The sequence below is a fragment of the Malaclemys terrapin genome, chromosome 5 (genome assembly GCF_027887155.1).
Source record: "Malaclemys terrapin pileata isolate rMalTer1 chromosome 5, rMalTer1.hap1, whole genome shotgun sequence".
Classification (NCBI taxonomy): Eukaryota; Metazoa; Chordata; order Testudines; family Emydidae; genus Malaclemys; species Malaclemys terrapin.
The window spans coordinates 139,916,379-139,935,166 of record NC_071509.1 but is presented as its reverse complement, the minus strand read 5'-3'; positions in this window follow the sequence as shown (position 1 = coordinate 139,935,166).

The following is an 18,788-nucleotide window of genomic DNA, read 5'->3' as shown; positions in this document are numbered from 1 at the left end:
ACCCTTTCCCATGAAAATTATGGTTGTGACAAATCAGCGTTTTCCATCAGAAAAACTCTGTGTGGCAGATAAGTATCATTATCCCTTTTTTTATAAAAAGGGGAAACAGATACAAAGAGCTTAAGTGACTTTTTGCCCAAGGTAACCAAGCAGAATTAGCAGAGGAAGGATTAGAACTCATTTGTTCCTTCTTCCTAGGTGAAAACTCAGCCCATGAGAACCCAGAGGGCAGGAGAGAGAAAGTGGGTGGGGGAGAGGATTCCCAGGAGCATCGGAGCAGGGCAGTCAACCTGGGTGTCAGCTTCCAGAGTTGCTGTGCCCCTGTGCCACTCACTGTTCTTGTTTGTTTTTTGGTTGGTCCACATGGGGTGAGCGGAGAGGTCACTGAAAATGTTTTCCACCTTGGCCAATGAAATGGCTAGGGCCACTCCTCCTGAAAACATACCTGCTATACCACATCTCTCCTTGCCGCTTTTTCTGCACATTCTTTTATTTATTTATTTACCTTTTAGTCCCTCCGTCCCACTCCTTCTCTCTGGAGCTTTTATTCCATAACATAGAGCAGCTGTAAAAAATCCCAGGATCTAATTCCTCTGAGGCCTTGCATGCAAAGTGTGTACAAAATATTAGCACACTGTAGTGTGTAATTGGCAAAGAAAGAGGTGCTGGGGCTCAAGCAATGGTTTTACATTCAGAACAGATGCAGGAAGCCCAGGGCTGCTGGAGTTATGAACTGCCAGGCCAAGAGGGGTCAGAGCTCAGCCCTGGCACAAATAAAGCACTGGCATAATGGTTGTGGTGTGCCCCCACATAATGTGTGAGGCAGAGGAGAATCAGGCCCCAGTATCTGCATGGAAGGTATTTTTCCACAGATTTGAAGACTAGGACCCAATCCTGCTCCCACTGACATCAATGGAAGTTTTACCCTTGACTTCCTTGGTAGCTGGAGCAGACCTTTTACCATCTCTACTAGCAAATGATATGGCTATTTGGGGATTTAAATTAAACAATGATAAAATTCTACTGAGAGTAAGAATTGTGATTTTGCTCTGTGTAAAGATTCAAAAATATTTGAGGAGAGACTGAAGAATGTCACATTCTTGCCAAAATTCGCCTACATAGTCTACTGGCTGGAGGTAGTTTAAACGACATTATCCCCAGTCCATGTGAGTCTAAACCCAGCACAGGTGAAACCCAGATTTTCTGTCATTTAGAGGAGATTGTAACATTTCTCTAGGCTTGCTGATTGGTCCTTCTCCTGATCCGGCTTTTCAAAGTTTCATTTAAATTTACCCATTAAGAGTAGGCAGGGCCGGCTCCAGGGACCAGCCGAGCAAGCTCGTGCTTGGGGCGGCAGATTGTAGGAGGCGGCATTCGGCCCAATCCTAGGGCAGGACGGCCGCTTTTTTGTTGTTGTTGTTGTTCCACTCCAGCTGACCTGTAGGGAGCGGCAGCGAGGAGGAGGGGGACAGCAAGCCCGGCAGGGCAGCCCGCATCCTTTCCTCCCAGCCGACCGCGGTGCGGAACCCTCCCGGCAGGGGGCACGGCGGTTGGGGCCGCATGGCAGCGCCTCGCTGAAGCCCTGGCCACCCCCTTCTCTCTCTCCCGCCGCTCCCTCCCCTTCCCCCCTGCACCCTGGCTCCGGCCATGTTGCAGGTTTGTTTGTTTGTTTGTTTGTTTGTTTTTGGCTTGGGGCAGCAAAAAAGCCAGAGTCGGCCCTGAGGGTAGGTCTACCCAGCAGCAAGGAAAACGCTCCCAGCCCGGGAAGAAAGACCTTGTCCCTTTTCACATTCTCAGAAAAATTTCAGAAGTTGATTCCCAGTGGTAGGGAATCCAAATTACCAGAGATGCAGGAGACCCCTGTGTGTATGGACAGAGCTACTAGAAACGTTTCCATCACACCTTTATTAAACAAAAACAGCCTTTTCTCCTTACAGATTTTCACAGCAAATTATTGTTTTGTTCAAAATTTTCTAGGTCTTTTTTTTTTTAAGAAAAAAATTAATTATGAGAAAAATTTGGGTTCTGAAAAATAATGATTTTTTTGTTTTGTTTTGTTACGGTTTTTGCCCAAAACGCAGAACATTTCCATTAAAATTTTATTGGGGGCGGGGGGAGAAATGATTTTGTTCAAAATGTTTTAGTTTTTTTATGACAAAATGTAAATGCAAACATCTGCAGTTTTTGAAAAACAAACTTTTTTGGGGTGGGAGGGGTGTCTTTTCCTCTAAACTCCAGACGTTTTCGGTGAAACGTTTAATAAAAATAAAGGCTTTTTTTGTTTGTTTCTTTCAAAATGTTTCATGGACAATATTTAACACTTTCTGACCAGTTCTTCTATCGACTTAATGGTCCCCTCTCCCTTCATGTGTGAAGAGGACAAAAATCCAACAGCTCTAGGCAGGGGCACCCAAGGACTCCACAGAAACCCCTCCATGAACTTTGCAGTGCTCAAGCTCTGTGCGGTGAGAGGGACTGAGACTGGGAGACTCCCGGGTTATCTAGGACAATCAGGGTGAGATCTAAATCCCTATCCATTTATCTGGCCTTTCCTTGAAGACGTCTAAGGATTTTACCATAACTATGTCCCTCAGTGAATTGCATCTGTTCACTCTCTGATTGATGATACCTTCCCAATTGACACCTAAGGCTTAGAATTCTGTAGTATAGACCGTCGGTATAGCTATCTCGCTCACCCACAAGCAACGCCGTTACGCTGACTAACTCTGGGTGCAGACAGCGCTATGTCCATAGGTGGGCTTCTCCCATTGACGCAGCTACAACTGTTGCAGTACTGTACATGCAGACAAGCCCTAACAGTGTACCTAACACTCGTGTGACCTGGAGCCCAGGGGAGCCAACTGAGATCAGCCAATTAGGGTAAACTGCAAAGAATGGGGGGGACAATCCCCAAAACTGGTGGATATTCCAATACTTAGATTTACCAACCAGCACAAAACAGCTTCTATAATATCTGACTGGTTACCCAGAAACCAACAACACAGTTCCCTTAAAGCGACCCAGCCTCGGGCCTCCACCCAGACACCCAGGATTACTGAAAATCTTATTCATCATCTAAGAAAGTTCTACCAATCCCAAAGGATCGGACACATTACCTCCCAGGTTAATGCAGATTCCAGATCTTACCCAAATACACGCTTACAGCCAGTTCTTATTAACTGAACTACAATGTATTAAATAAGAAAAGCGAGAGAGAGATTGGTGAAAAGATCAGTATACGCACAGACATGAGTACAGTTCTGAGATCAGATTCATAGTGGAGATGGTGAGCTTTGCAGTTGCAAAGAGTTCTTTCAGAATTAGTCCATAGGTTATAGTCCAATGTCCATATTCAGGGTGAGCCAGGTAGAACTGCAGTTCTCAGCCTTTTGACTAAAGCATCCCCTGCATGAAGCATCAAGCAGATCTGAGATAAAAAGGATCAGGACCCATATTTATACAGTTCCAGAGCTTCTTTGACAGTTCGGCGTCCTTAGGCGAACACTAGGCAATCATGGAGATTTTGAAGTAGACCTATTTCCTAAGCATCACTGGTAATTAGCTACAAGGATTAACATAAGGCAATTGCTTGTTTTCCACCATTCACAGGTGATTTGCTCTACATTTCAAAGAGAGATGAATACAGTGATATCGCCATGTTTACAGTTCATTTAAATGTTAAGATGTCCTTTTGATCTCTGAATTAACAGAATACAGTATAGACAGGGACTGTTTAACTACATTGTTAACCTCTAACAAGACATGAGTACACACACATACAATTAGTATCACCTCTAATTTCTAACAATACAGGTTTGCATTTCAAAGTTCTAGCCTATCTACTACAGAATGGCCCTAATTACCATTTGCATACTTTTCTAACGTGTCTCTAAAGGTTGGCTCTGGGTCATTTAGCCTGCGAGCTGCTTAACCCTTTCTATTGACACACTTTGTATGAGATCCGTTGCAATTATATAACAGCGGTAGCAACAGTGATTTGCATGGTCATACTCTAATCAGATAACGTCACAACCCGTCCGCTCCTAATTGTAACACCGGTGTCTCATGTGAACAATCCCTTTGACGTTGTTTCCCATCAGATATCTACAATCACCCTGAAGCTGATTTCACAGTTTCTTTCACACTGTTATCAAACACAGACATTTTATGCCATCAGTGCAGCAGGAGCTGAACCATAAGTTACTTATGTGAGCAGAAATGTCCTCACTGCAACTGAATAAAATAACGCAACCCCCAAAAGTTGTTTGTTTAACCACACAGAGAGGGCTTTTTGCATCTTGGTGCCCAGGGATGGTTCCCATTAGTGTTAATGGGAGTGTTGTGAGGGCAGTGATTGGAAAAGAGCCTCCTATGGTCCCTTAAATGCTAAGTCTGTGCTCTGCAAAAGACAAAACTTGAGAAGCTATTTAACCCTGTGTTCTGTCCAAGTGGATTTCTAAAAGACCAGGACAGCCCATAACGCCTGCTGCTCACACTGCATGTGTCTGGCTGGTTGTAAAGCACTGATCTCATCTTCCAAGCTGCTTAGGTATTGCCTCCGCCATCCTTCAGGAACAGAAAAAAGCTCTTTACGCACTGTGCTCCACTTCTCCTGGCGAGCGACATTTGGAGCAGTCCTTTCACGCTTGTTATTCTCAATGGCTCTTTTCAGGAGATGCTTTCCCACCAGTTTAAAAATCAGGGCCTAAGTGCTGCTTTGTGAATGGGTTCCACTTAACACAGTTACCTACAGAATCATGGCAAACTACGTTAGACTTTCCTTAGTTACATTGCTTAGCAGGGCAGGATTCTCCCTGTCCCTCCCCTTCTCTTTGGAACTCAGGCATTTTATTCACTATTGCTTTCCTAAATTCTCTAACAGTGGAAACCAACACTGGCCTGATGCTGTTTTCCTTGGGTGGCAGGGGGAGTTGAAATGCAAGACCAGGCATCTTGGCCCAGAACCACAAAAGCACTTAAGTGCCTGACTCCTACTTTAGGGCCCTAAGTCCAACATTTAGGCACCACTGAGATCCTCAAAACCCCTGGTGGCACCTAAAATTCCAGAGTGCTTCAATTTTTACCATAAAAGTCCACTGGGTGCCTAGGTTTCTTCCTTCAGGCACGAACAGTACTGCTTCCGGCAGGCACCCTGATGCCTCTCTCAAACCAGGTGAAGATAGGTGTTGCCGCACCTATCTCGCTTGTAGGGCCCGCCAACTCCACTCAAAACAGCCAGAGGGGCTCTCCCTTCTCACCTGTCTCCCACTCGCCCAGGATGTTGGAGACCCCATTTCTGCCAGATTAACAGGAGGGATTTGAATAAAAGTTCCTCACCTTTCACATAAACACCCTACCCGCTGGCTAGAGTCACTCTCACTCTCTGGCCCAGAGCAAGCATCATTATTTCATACAAAGTGGAAAACGTCAACAGAAGAGATTGAGAGAACCTTGCAAAAGCCCGTGTGTAGTGTAGACCCGGCCTAAACGTAGCACTCTGCAATGCTCAGCGTTACAATGCCAAAGTCCCTTTATGTATCTGGGCCCTTGTGTTTAGAGATTGGACACAGGAAATTTTTGGTGCTCTGAGGATACTCCCAATATCCTTAGGGCATTAACAGTGAGACTCGCCAAGGCATTTAGAATCCCTCCCGAAGTGGAGATAATGCACTTGGGTGTGAATATGCGCAATAGCCCAACTTCAATGGCCCAGAAAATGACTAGTTGGGGTTGGGTCAGGTTTCATGCCATTAGCATTCAGCACCATTCCCAGAGCAGGAGAGAGAGAGAGAGAGAGAGAGAGAGAGAAATCACACACAGGAAAGGAAAGCAAAGGAAACCCAGTACTTTTACAGGACTTGATCCTTCAGCATTTGTAATAGGCATAGCTCTATTCAAGTCCATGATCAGCCAAGTTATGCTAGCTGAAGATGTGGCCCATACCATTTTATGGGGGGGGGAGAGGGGATTCTGAATCTAGCGCTGGTAAAAGATTATGTGTTAATAGCCATGAAGGCTGAGATCCGATATCCACAGAGAGGCCCATTACTCTCGTTGGATGGTTTCCCTTTTTATTTGTAATTAGTAGAAATAATTGGAAATAACAATTCAACTGGAAAAAATTCTAAAATCAGGAAATTGACTAAACTGGAGCTAATAAATCATTTTTGTCATTATAGTTAGTAATGAGTGTAGCTGTGGGTTGGATCTTTGGAAAATTACTTTTTTCTGTAAATTAAATAAAAAGTAAAAAAAAAAATGGAAAATCCTTTTCCAAATTTTGGTGGATTTTCCCCCCACAAGAGAGTTTTTCTTACCACAGTAGTTCCCAAATTTTGTGAAACCAAAATGTTGTCATTAGATACATGTTTTTTCTTGATTTTCTGCAGAAAATCAGATATAATTAATAAGTGGAATATTATGGTTGTATTATGTTTTAAACAGTCTTAATTTTTCCATGGAAGTTGCAACAAAGGACCAAAATTTTCACTGGGAAAGTGCAAGTGGTAATATCTTGAATTTGTTTCCAATTTCTGTTTCTCTGTTTTATGACTCAGCCACCAATAATGGACGGAATCCCATTTGTTCCAACTGTCTCCTCTTCCCTTGAAATGCCGCCTTTTCAAATCCAACTGCCTGTATGGTAATTTGCAGTGATTTTCTTTCTAACAACACATCTTGAAGATGAGGCACCTGCTCTGAATAACCGTTTTCATGCCTGAACATCATTTCTATCCCTACACTTTCTAATTTCTGTGTGAAAGGCAGTTCTTTCATCAGTGCTGCTCAAAGCTTCACACAAACTGAACACACCTCCTCTTAGGTTCATTTCACCAGTAATATATTTTACCATTACTGAAATATCTATAGTGGAAGCTGCTGCATGTTTGCCCTTGTGTGACGTCTTTTTCATTCGTAAATCGTAGGGGTAAACTTTGGTACTTGTCTTCACTTTCAAGGCCCTTCATGACCTAGCCCCATCTTACCTATCAGTCATCCGATATCAAAACATGGACTCCTGCCACCAAAGGGCCCATGATCCCAGCCTCCATCACCCACTTGTGAAGTTTTCAAACAAGCACCTTCATGCTTTCTCCCATGCTGCTCCTCACACCTGGCAGAAGCTCCCTGTACACATCTGCAAAACTAACTCATTATCCTCCACCAAACCCCTCCTTAAAATTCCCCTCTGCCTTGATGCCTGCCAAAAACTTGGCAAGAGCCAGGCTGCTGGTGCCCTGAAAGTCAGACCACCCACCCCCTACCATGCTGCCCATTATCAGCTCATTGTTTCCTTACACTCCCCTATCTGTCTGTTTGTATCCCGCTATTGTCTTGTCTCTTACTTACCTTGTAAGCTCTTTTGGTCTGTGTGCATACTGCTCCTAGCACAATGGGGTCCTGCTCCAGGCCTGGGGATTGTAGGCACTACAATAATAAGAGAAATAACTCCTGCCTCTTATTGCAAAGCCACTGAAGTCACCAGCTGCACGAGGCTGGGCGCAGTTCTACTGCAGTACGTGATGGTGGAGTCTGAAATAATTGGAGATTGGGTTAGAAAGAATGCAGACTCCCTGCTCAAACAGCCCAGAAAGGCAGGGGCCTACCGGAGGAGGAGTAAGGGTAGGGCAGGTGGATCCACTCAGAAGAAACTGTGTCTTCCTAGCACCATCTGGCCCCAAAGGGAGTAGAGCAAAGAGCATTGCAACCCCATCAATGACCCTCCTCTGCATTTTTTTTCCATTGAAGAGTCCTCTCAACTGCTTTTCTCCCACCCCCTCCTATCTCCGTTCAGTTACACTTCCTAACCAATCCTGAGCTTGTGTACAGCTATGGTGGCTCCAAAGTGTCACTGAGGAACTCTAGGAAGAAAGTTTATGCAAGTGAAGTTTCTCTTTGGCCATTCTTTTTCACCAATAGATAGGGGCATATTGCTCCTTCCCCTGTGGAGCTTCTGTCTCCCTAGAGTTCTGGGAGAAGACTAGACTTCTCAGGAATTTTCCATCAGAAAAGCTTTCCAACAGAAAATGCCCTCTTTGCAAAATCAAAGATGAATTTGGCCCATAGGAGTTTGTTTTGAGGCTGGCTAGATGCTGCCATCATGCTGTTCTTCAATCAGCACTGGTTAGCTCAGCAGTAGCTTGGAGGTTAGCACAATGTAGGAGATATGGTTCAGATAGATGGCTGCAATTTATGAATGACACTAACTGTATTCTAGTGAATTGGGACAGTGTTGTTGTCTAGGCTACATCCCATTAAGCCCAAAGGAATGGAAAGCCAGACAAATCTCACAAAGCAGTGAGTAGCAATAGCAGCAGAAGAGACATAAGGGCATATACATTATTTGCTGAAGTCAATTTGAGCAGTGCGCATATATCTGAGGACAGAAGCTTCAGTGACTTGAGAGGCACGGACACTCTGAAAATACTTTAGTCAGTTCAGACCACTTCTCTAAAATAGATCAACCTACCAGTGCATATAAAGGAAAAGCAGTTCCCTTTCTGTATGCCTCGGCACATCTCCTAATGGCCCCAACTTGAGAAGTACCTGAAGGTTTTTAGCTCATTTGGGCAGATGTACATTTGTGTTAGGATGGAGGGACTCTATTTCCAGACATAAAGAATTGGCTGATTGACCTCAGACTTGATTCAAATGTGTTGTTGGTGCTGCTAGCTAAAATGGATCGGGATCTATAAAGAGAGTCATCTAGTTCACTTGAGGTGAAGTAAATGAATTTTTGATTGTGTGGCTTCCTATGAGATTAGAAATTGCACTAATTTACTATTTTGAAGTATCTATGCTTTAAAAAAATTGGAAAGTAGGGCAGAAAAGTTTCCCCTTCAATTATAAACCACTTTTTAAATTTTTAATTTAGTTGTGGGAAGAAATACTTCAGTGGCATTTTTGTAGTCTTGACATTTGACCACAGATTAAGCATTTTTATAGAGCTGCAACGCAGAAAGCTCTGAGAAAAGAAACCCAAGATTTCTTTTGAAAATCTGATGTAAATTTTTCAGAGGCAGAATGTACAACGCTGAAAAAAACCCATGAACACAGAATCTACATACTGTAGACTATTCTTGTTTGCTGAGGCAGTAATTGCCTTTGGATAGCTATGTACATTTACATTTCCCTCTTACAGTTTCCTACTGGGACCATGTTTTCCAGATCTGTTTGCTGCCATCCCACTGGTCACTCTGCTGGTGTATTCTCCCACCCTGTGGGTATCTGGTCTATTTGGATTGTAATCTCTTCAGGGCAGGGACCATCACTACTCTGTGTTTGTACAGCACCTCGCACAATGAGACCTCATTCTTGGCTGGCCCTTAGGCCCAAGATTAATAATATTATCCATTAAAACTAGTCAACAAGTTCTGCTCAAAATGTTTTTGCAATGGAAAATGGTTTCTTAAATGGAAATTTTCTCAAGAAAAAAATTGCATGCTTGTCTGAAAACTGGGAGGAGGTTTAATAAAAACCTGAAAACCTTCAGAGAAAATGTTGATGATAGATATTTACTGACAAGCTCCAGCTATCCATTTAGCAGACTGGTCTACAATAAACACGTACATCAGCTTAGCTACATCTCTCAGGCAGGTGAGAAATCCACAGCCAAGAGAGATGTAGCTGAGCCAACCTAATGCCTGGTGTAGACAGAGCTAAGTGGATGGAAGAATTCTTTCCGGGAGGTGGATTAACTACAGCAATGAGAGAACCCTCCCCGCCCCTCCATCAAAATAGTGATTAGTGGGTGTCTACACTGAACCACAACGGTGGTGCAGCTTTCTTTTCTCTCATAATCCTACCCAGCTCCCTCTTGGAAGTACGAATAAATCATAGAATCAGAATATCAGGGTTGGAAGGGACCTCAGGAGGTCACCTAGTCCAACCCGCTGCTCAAAGCAGGACCAATTCCCAACTAAATCATCCCAGCCAGGGCTTTGTCAAGCCTGACCTTAAGAACCTCTAAGGAAGGAGATTCCACCACCACCCTAGGTAACCCATTCCAGTGCTTCACCACCCTCCTAGTGAAAAAGATTTTCCTAATATCCAACCTAAACCTCCCCCACTGCAACTTGAGACCATTACTCCTTGTTCTGTCATCTGCTACCACTGAGAACAGTCTAGATCCATCCTCTTTGGAACCCCCCTTCAGGTAGTTGAAAGCAGCTATCAAATCCCCCCTCACTCTTTTCTTCTGCAGACTAAACAATCCCAGTTCCCTCAGACTCTCCTCATAAGACATATGCTCCAGCCCCCTAATCATTTTTGTTGCCCTCCGCTGAACTCTTTCCAATTTTTCCACATCCTTCTTGTAGCGTGGGGCCCAAAACTGGACACAGTACTCCAGATGAGGCCCCACCAATGTCGAATAGAGGGGAATGATCACATCCCTCGATCTGCTGGCAATGCCCCTACTTATACAGCCCAAAATGCTATTAGCCTTCTTGGCAACAAGGGCATACAATCGGCTCATATCCAGCTTCTCGTCCACTGTAACCCCTAGGTCCCTTTCTGCAGAACTGCTTCCTAGACATTCGGTCCCTAGTCTGTAGCAGTGCATGGGATTCTTCCGTCCTAAGTGCAGGGCTCTGCACTTGTCCCTGTTGAACCTCATCAGATTTCTTTTGGCCCAATCCTCTAATTTGTCTAGGTCCCTCTGTATCCTATCCCTACCCTCCAGAGTATCTACCACTCCTCCCAGTTTAGTGTCATCTGCAAACTTGCTGAGGGTGCAGTCCATGCCATCCTCCAGATCATTAATGAAGATATTGAACAAAACCGGCCCCAGGACCGACCCTTGGGGCATTCCACGTGATACCGACTGCCAACTAGACATGGAGCCATTGATCACTACCCGTTGAGCCCAATGATCTAGCCAGCTTTCTATCCACCTTATAGTCCATTCATCCATTCCAAACTTCTTTAACTTGCCGGCAAGAATACTGTGGGAGACCGTATCAAAAGCTTTGCTAACATCAAGGAATAACACGTCCACTGCTTTCCCCTCATCCACAGAGCCAGTTATCTCGTTATAGAAGGCAATTAGGTTAGTCAGGCATGACTTGCCCTTGGTGAATCCATGGTGACTGTTCCTGATCACTTTCCTCTCCATCTTCTGAATAACTTCTGGGTTATTACTAATAAATCTTTCACTCATGTTGTAACTATGCAGAGCTCCCCATGCGCCTGCCTCCACTCCAGTATGACACCTCTCCCCAACCTTCCCAGACACCCTTTTGTAAGAGATTCTGGAATCCCAGTCCATGGAAGGCTAGCACAGAGTGATTCCATATGGTATGGAACCACCCACAAACAGAGACAGAAGAGACAACTTGCTGCAGGAGGGTTTCAAAACTTAGACTTGGTCTACACCTAAAACTTAGATTGACCTAGTGATGTTGTTCAGGGGTGTGAAAAATTCACACTGCGACGATACATTATTAAGCTGATCTAAGATCCTGTGTAGACACCACTAGGTTGACAGAAGAATTCTTCTATTGACCTAGCTACTGCCTTTCAGAGAGATAGATTAACTACACTGATGAAAAATCCTTTCCATTGATGTAGCATAGCTACAGTAGCATAGCTGCAGCAGTGTTTGTAGTGTAGACACAGCCTTAGCGTTATGGAGTGTGTTACGAGAATAGCCCCACCAGATATTTTGCTGGACTTTCGTGCATGTTGTTACAGATGCCCAGGATTAAATATCTTTGTATTTGTTACCCAAGAGCACACACTGTGAGGTCCATGAAACAATGTTAATGAAAATGCTGATAGAGAAATGGCATTTGTACAGAATGTCCATACTGGGTCAGACCAAAGGTCCATCTAGCCCAATATCCTGTCTTCTGACAGTGGCCAGTGCTAGGTGCTTCAAAGGGGATGAACAAAACAAGGCAATTATCGAGTGATACATCCCCTATCATCCACTCCCAGATTCTGGCAATTAGTGCCTTATTGACATCTGAAGTAAGATTGCAGCTCTGACTGTCTTGGTTAATAGCCATCAATGGACCTTTCCTCTATTCACCAATTCAAATATTTCCCCTGTCATAAAATATTAGTTTGGTGTCGGAAGGGTTACACAGGAAAATTCCCTGCATAATTTTTTTGAAGGGGGGCGGGGACAGAGCAGTAAGGGGATCTGGGTGTGTAATGCTATGCACCCCCATGCTGTCCCTGTTGGAACCAGGCATTAAATAGGGTTGTATGATTAAGAGAAGAATATCAGTTTCCCTATAATTATCACTCACAGCTGGCCCTTGTGTTTCCTGTAGGGAACCAGTTGTGGAAATTACTAATCATTCAAGTAAATTGTACTTTGAAGGCAATGAGTGGGAGTGCAATCCCCACAGAGCCTTGGAAACGGAATTGGAGATAATGGAGGAGGATCAACAAATTCTTCATGTAAATTGTAATAATTTCAGTGGAATGAAAAACGCAGCCGTGAGACGTGGCTTCCGGGCCTAATTAGGGTGTAGTGCACCAGGAAAAAATGTCCACTAAGGGACAGGTTGCAGCCAGGGTGAGATTAAGGTTAATCAGGGCCCTAGAAACACCATGATATGGGCCCCCCTTGTGGTTCTGCCCTGCATCCTCACCCCTCTGAGATTCCCACACCCCAAATCAGTTTGCTATGGTGATGGTAGGGTGCCCACCCTCCATCCCAAAGCAGACAGACTTAGAGGTAACACTCCATGAAGATGGGGCAGTTCCCCCCACACTGCTATTAGCTAAGGGTCTCTGCAGACTCATGCAGCGGTCACTGCACTATTTACGCTCAGGTCACCTTTTCGAGGTTTTCTTCAGAAGCATTGGGGATAGGAACTTTTTAAAGGAAATCTGAGATTACATCACAATGACATGACTCCAGGAGAGAGGGCCCTAGACATTGACCTACAGTACCTATGCCTTAATCTGGACTCACTTACATCCTAACATAGCTGCAACTTCCCATCCGCTATAGAGGAACTTAGTTCAAACAGCGGGTGCCTGGGGCAGGAGGACCTGGCTCCGGTGGCCATTCCTACCCACTTAGAAAAACATCGTGTTTTGTACTATGAATACAGAAGTAGCGGCCTATCTTTGGAGACGTCGGCTATTTCAGTACTTCTTTTCCACTCCCCCTTTCAAATATACCATGGAGCACTGTTCATTTATGTCAGTACCAATAAGGAGCAGTGCCAGTGAATGAGATGTCCCTGAACTGGACAAAGCAGTAGAGGTGTCAGTGGAATTGCAATCGGAGGTGGCATGAAAGACACCATGGTCCAGTGGGTAGTGTCCCAGACTGGATGTCAGGACAGCTAGATTCTACTCCTGGCTTTGCCACTGAGTGAGTCATTTCCCCTCTTCCTCCTCCCCCAACACTTTGTATTTATATTGTAAGCTCTTTGGGGGCAGCGAATGACTCAATAGATACTTGCACAATGCCTAGTAGACTGGGGCCTGGGTCTTGGCTGGGGGCTCCAGCAGTTACTGTCACCAGTAATACTTTCAGAGGTAAGTTCAAGAAGTCAACAGGCTTCGTTTAGATCTAAATTAGCATCCAAAAGTTAGGAGATTTCTACCAGCATTTCAACTTGACCTTTCCTTCTCAGTGATCTTAGCACTTTGAGCACTGGCCTGCTGAACACAGGGTTGTGAGTTCAATCCTTGAGGGGGCCATTTGGGGATTTAGTTGGGGATTGGTCCTGCTTTGAGCAGGGGCTTGGACTAGATACCTCCTGAGGTCCCTTCCAACCCTGATATTCTATGATTCTACCCAGACCCCTCGATTACTAGAGAGGTCATCTCAGGCTCTAGCAAGTCAGGGAGCCTCTATACTGGGCTCTGGCCACTGTTGCAAAAACTAAGCAGGCAAGCTTGGTTGAAGGTGATACAGAGTGCCTTATGCACATGGCAGGAACGTAGTGGCTCCCAGGGCCTAGCAAAGGGTTTGCTGAACCCTCCAAGGCCACAGGGCCCACAGCGGGAGTTGTTAGGGAGGAAGGGGGTGGGTATGCTGCTCTGGGATTTGGAGAAGGGATTCTCCTCCCCTTTCTAAAGAGGTTTTGAGAACAGCTGAAGTTTGGGTTGTTTCCTTTTTTTAGGAAGTGCCAATCTCAGAATCTTGAAGCCAAACTAAAGTGGTTGCCAGTAAAGCAATAGTAATCAGGCAGGGAGGGTGGGTGGGGGAGAACTCAAAACAAGCTGCTCGCTGCAGTAAACCAAGAAAATATGTAACAGGAATTTACAGAAATCAATTCTGGTAACGTGACATTTAAACCTGTAGCTGTTTATCTCCTGTAGGAGAGAAAAAGCAAACAAACAGTTTACAAAAGAAAAAGAAGGAAGAGCTCATTGTGAAAGCAATACACATTTAATGGAGCGAAGTCCCACAGTGCACTGTTATCACAGCAGTCAGTCCTACCACCCAGCTGCTCCCACTGCTCCTTATCCTCCCGACCAGCAGGCGGCGTTTATCCTCAAGGCTCTCGCATACGCCTAGTCCTGGGGCCTGATTCTCCTCTTTTTGGGCCAGATCCAAAGTGGATTGAAATCTATGGAAAAACTCCCATTGATTGCAGTGGGCATTGGATTATACCCCCTCACGCTTATTTTACACAGGTGTAGGAGTCACACCAGTTTGAGTGAGAAGAGAATCAGACCACCAGGGCTTTAAAATGGCTCCTGTTCACAGGGGATATCCTACCGTTCAGGACAATTCCATTGAACAACATTGAGCTTTGATAAAAAAGACGACAATCCGTTACCACAGGGCTGGAATAATTTTCAAGGGCTGGGAGGCAAATGCTTTGGAACTTTGAAACAACATTTTCACTCTAGATGGGTAACGGACCTCTCCCGGGTAAAAAAGGGTACCAGGGCCTAGGCACCATTACATACTACGGGTCAAGTGTGGGGAGGGAGGGGAGGGAGAAATATATTATCAAGTATTGGGTTCTCTTGACCAATAAAGCTTTTTTTCCCCACTAAAGGACTGTGAGTGTGTAGAGGGCTCCTCTTACATCCATCTACGTGCTCTTTGAACTCCATCCAAACTAAAATCCACATCTGAATAAATTTAAAAAAAGATATAAAAACAAGCTCTCTTGCTTCTTGAGCCAGGATGGGAACTCTGGGCAGCTCCTTCCTCTTTGCTGATGCGAGGATTGTGGACATGTGCCTGCTGGACTGATGACCTATTGCCTGTTGCTGTCCTCTGTGGGTCCAACTCTATTTGTTCGGTGCTGGTTTGCAGCAAACCTAGGTGACGTGTCTGGCCAAAGCATCAGCTGGGGCAATATTTACCAGCAAGGCCATTCCTGTTAGGTTGGCTACAAGAAAGACGAGCTTGTTGGCTTTAGTCCATTCACTAAGTTCAGTCATCAACTCAAATGGGCCATAAAATGCCTCCCAACCAGCACAATGAGGTGCCTTCAGCACCAGGAACCCCAGCCGATGATCTGTTGTGGGGCCACTTGCCTGCTTCTAGTTAGAGCTGGACAGGCTGTTCTCACTTCTAGATTTCTTGCTGCTGCTGGATGCCAGCCATTGCATCCATTGCCCATTCATCTATAGCCATCTCTCAGTGTTCTTCTCCCCTTCTCCTAAGCTGCCAGCCAATCTCCAGAAGCCTCCTACACCATGTGGCTGGGGAGGGGAGGTCTTCCTTTGGCTGCATAATCCTCACAGCTTTGCGGATAGGGAAAAGCCCTTCCTTGGACTCCATTTTCTTGCTTTCTGCAGGGTACCTCAACTCTTGATTTCCTTAACAGCTGCTGCAAAATACTCTTCCCAACCTAAGAGTGGCAGCAAAATCCCACACTTCGCACCATTGGATATGAAATCAAGCACACTCCATCAGCTGTAATACAGCGGGGCTTCAGAGGCTGGCAACAGGAGAGACTTCCTAATGAAGAGACACTCGAAAGACTGGGTCTATTTGTTTAGACAAAAGCCTAGTAAGAGGGACCATAAACAGACTTACGCAAAGTAATGAATGTAAGAAAAAGAAAAAGGTCAACCAAGTGCTCCTACATATTATACAGAAGAACTAGAGGAAATTCAATGAAATTGAAAAACAACAAATCTGAAACTGATAAAGGGTTAAATTAATAAAGATAATTAGCCTGTGGAAGCCATTGCCATGAGATATCACATTTCTAGTAAGATTTAAAAAGGATCAGACATTTTTGTGGATAATTATAGCATCTTCAATAATGACAGCGGTGACATTGTGTCTACGTAACTGGTGTGCGTCAGTCATTTAGACAAGTGACTCAAACTGTGCCCACAAATACAGAAGCGCATTTAAGACATGGCCCAATGTATGTACTTTTTCATTTTCCACTCTCATAGTAAGTCACCAGATTCCCATGGTACTGCCAGCTTTTAAGTCATCTGAAGCTAGTCACTCTGCCCATGGTTACATCATACAGTCTGACAAGTAAAACTAAACTGACATCACATTAAACAGCTGATCCTAACATGAAACTTAGTTTTAAAAATGATCCCTGTACCTGCTTACAAGTAACACTGGGCAATTTCAAGGGCTGCTGGAATAAATCTAGCACAACAAGCTGTACAGCATGGGGTTGGAAGAGAGTTATTTTTACTTTGGTTAAGGATGACAGTTCAGCATAACTGACTCACGAGTCTTTCTTTCAGCCCCACCTGTGGTGAAATAGTCATCCCTAACTAATGTTCGTAACATTTTCATTCCTCCTAGTTTATGAATGTATATATCTGTCAGGTCTATTCATCTTTAACAGCATTGACAGGGCGAGTTACTGCATTTTCTCATTAAGCGCTGAATATATTTTGTGCTTTTCTCATATCAAATTTGCTGCTGAGTCTGTGCTTATATAAAGAAATTGATATAATTTATTATTAAAGTTCCTAGGGGGAAAAACCACACTATGTTACGTTACTGATATGTTCTCTCAACCTTAACTCCAAGTTAAGGGTATAATAGTTTATGGGGTGATGTTGTACTTATCCCCACTACAAGCATTGCAAATCCACGAAATTCATGTTCAGGTTAAACTGAAAAGAAATCCAAACATGCTCAAGTTTGGAAAAGCAAAGTGAAGACACCCCAACCTACCTTACATCAGACACTCTGTGATAACGGTACAATTGGGACACATCAGACAATAACCGTATGCTGCACAATGTCTGTAATGAGAGGTCTGTGATGCTTCCCGCGGGATAGCTAGGTGCCTCACAACCCTGGGTACCACATGCCCTTAGCAAGGCAAAGTCTCATCCTGACTATGGCCAGCAGCAGAAACTTCAGAGGAAGGTGCAGGAAACCCTGCAGGTCTGGGATAACCTGATGCATCCTGACCCACCACCCTCAGTAGTTAGAGGGTGGCTCATAGCCTGAAGCTTCAGGTTTAGATCCTTGTTGTTTGGATTGGTATATCTACCATTATTTAGCTAGATGTTCCTGTGATCCATATAAATGTCCAATCTTTTTTTGAATCCTGCTAAGCACTTGGGCTCTATGATATCTGCAGCAATGGGACACAGTCTAGTTGTAAACTGCGTGAAGAAATATTGCTCTTTGAGTTTTCAATTTGCCATTTTTTAATTTCATTCAGTGCTCCCGAGCTGTTCTATTGTAAGGCAGGGTCAATAATTTCTGAGCTCCCCATTCATTATTTTGTAGACTTTTATCACGGGACCTTTTATTGATCTAGAATGCTGTGTTGCTCAGCTGAACTCAATGGTAGTTTCACCATTAACGTCAAGCTGGAGCAGGATCAAGCCTTTAGTGTAAGTCCCAAACCAGTCAGTCTCTCTTCATACGATAGTTTTCCCATGGCCCTAGTCAGTCATTCTCGTTGCCAGTCTCTGAACCCCGTCTAATTCTGCAATTTCCTTTTTGATGTGGGATGCCCAGAACTGACCACAGCATTCCAAGTGAGGCTGAACCACTGATTAATGTAATGGCATTATAACAGTTTCCAGATTATTCTCCACCCCCTTCCTTAGCAATCAAAATGTTAGGCAGCTTTTCTTGACTGCAACTGCACATCAAGCAAAGGTCTTTCACTGCGCTATCCAAAAAAAAAAATCTTTGTACAGTCATTTAAAAATCCTCATTGTTTTTAACTTTATCTACTAGGCCATGACAATGGCTCTGGTTTTCTGCACTCTTAGGAGGCCCCCTCAACAAGAAGCTGTGTGAAATATTGTTTCAACATTGATGAAAAAGATGGTCAATAGGGCTTTATTAGCCAGCCACAATATTTTGAAATACCATCCTTTCATCCATATCACTAGGATAGAGGCTGCCAAAGAAGGGAGTGTGGGAGGAGGCTTTTGAAAGCTGTTAGCTTTGGGAAAAGATAGGACAATACATAAGATTCCCCAGAAAGGTCTTGATATGCGTCACAACTGGAGGTTAGCCATTCCTAGCACAGGGTTCTGAAAGATTAGCTGGATCAAAACACTGGAGAAGTGGTCCAGTGGATTAGGGCACTCACTTTCTCTTCTAAAGGTTGAGTGCAAATTCTGGATTATAGTCACAAATGAAAAAGACTAAAAGGGGGTTTGGTCTTGTGGGGTGGGAATACGTCTAGGAACACACGCCACACACAGGCTTATTTCTTTAGATTGTTAGAGCACCACAATCTACTCCACACTTAAGAGCTTGTCATGTTCCAGCAGTGCTGGGTTGGACAGGCAACAATATGGTGGCTTTAAAGGGCACATTGTTACACCCTTCCCCCAGTATTTTACAGACCCATCATTGCTAATAAAACCTCTACAGTTGTGCTCAGTTGTGGTGC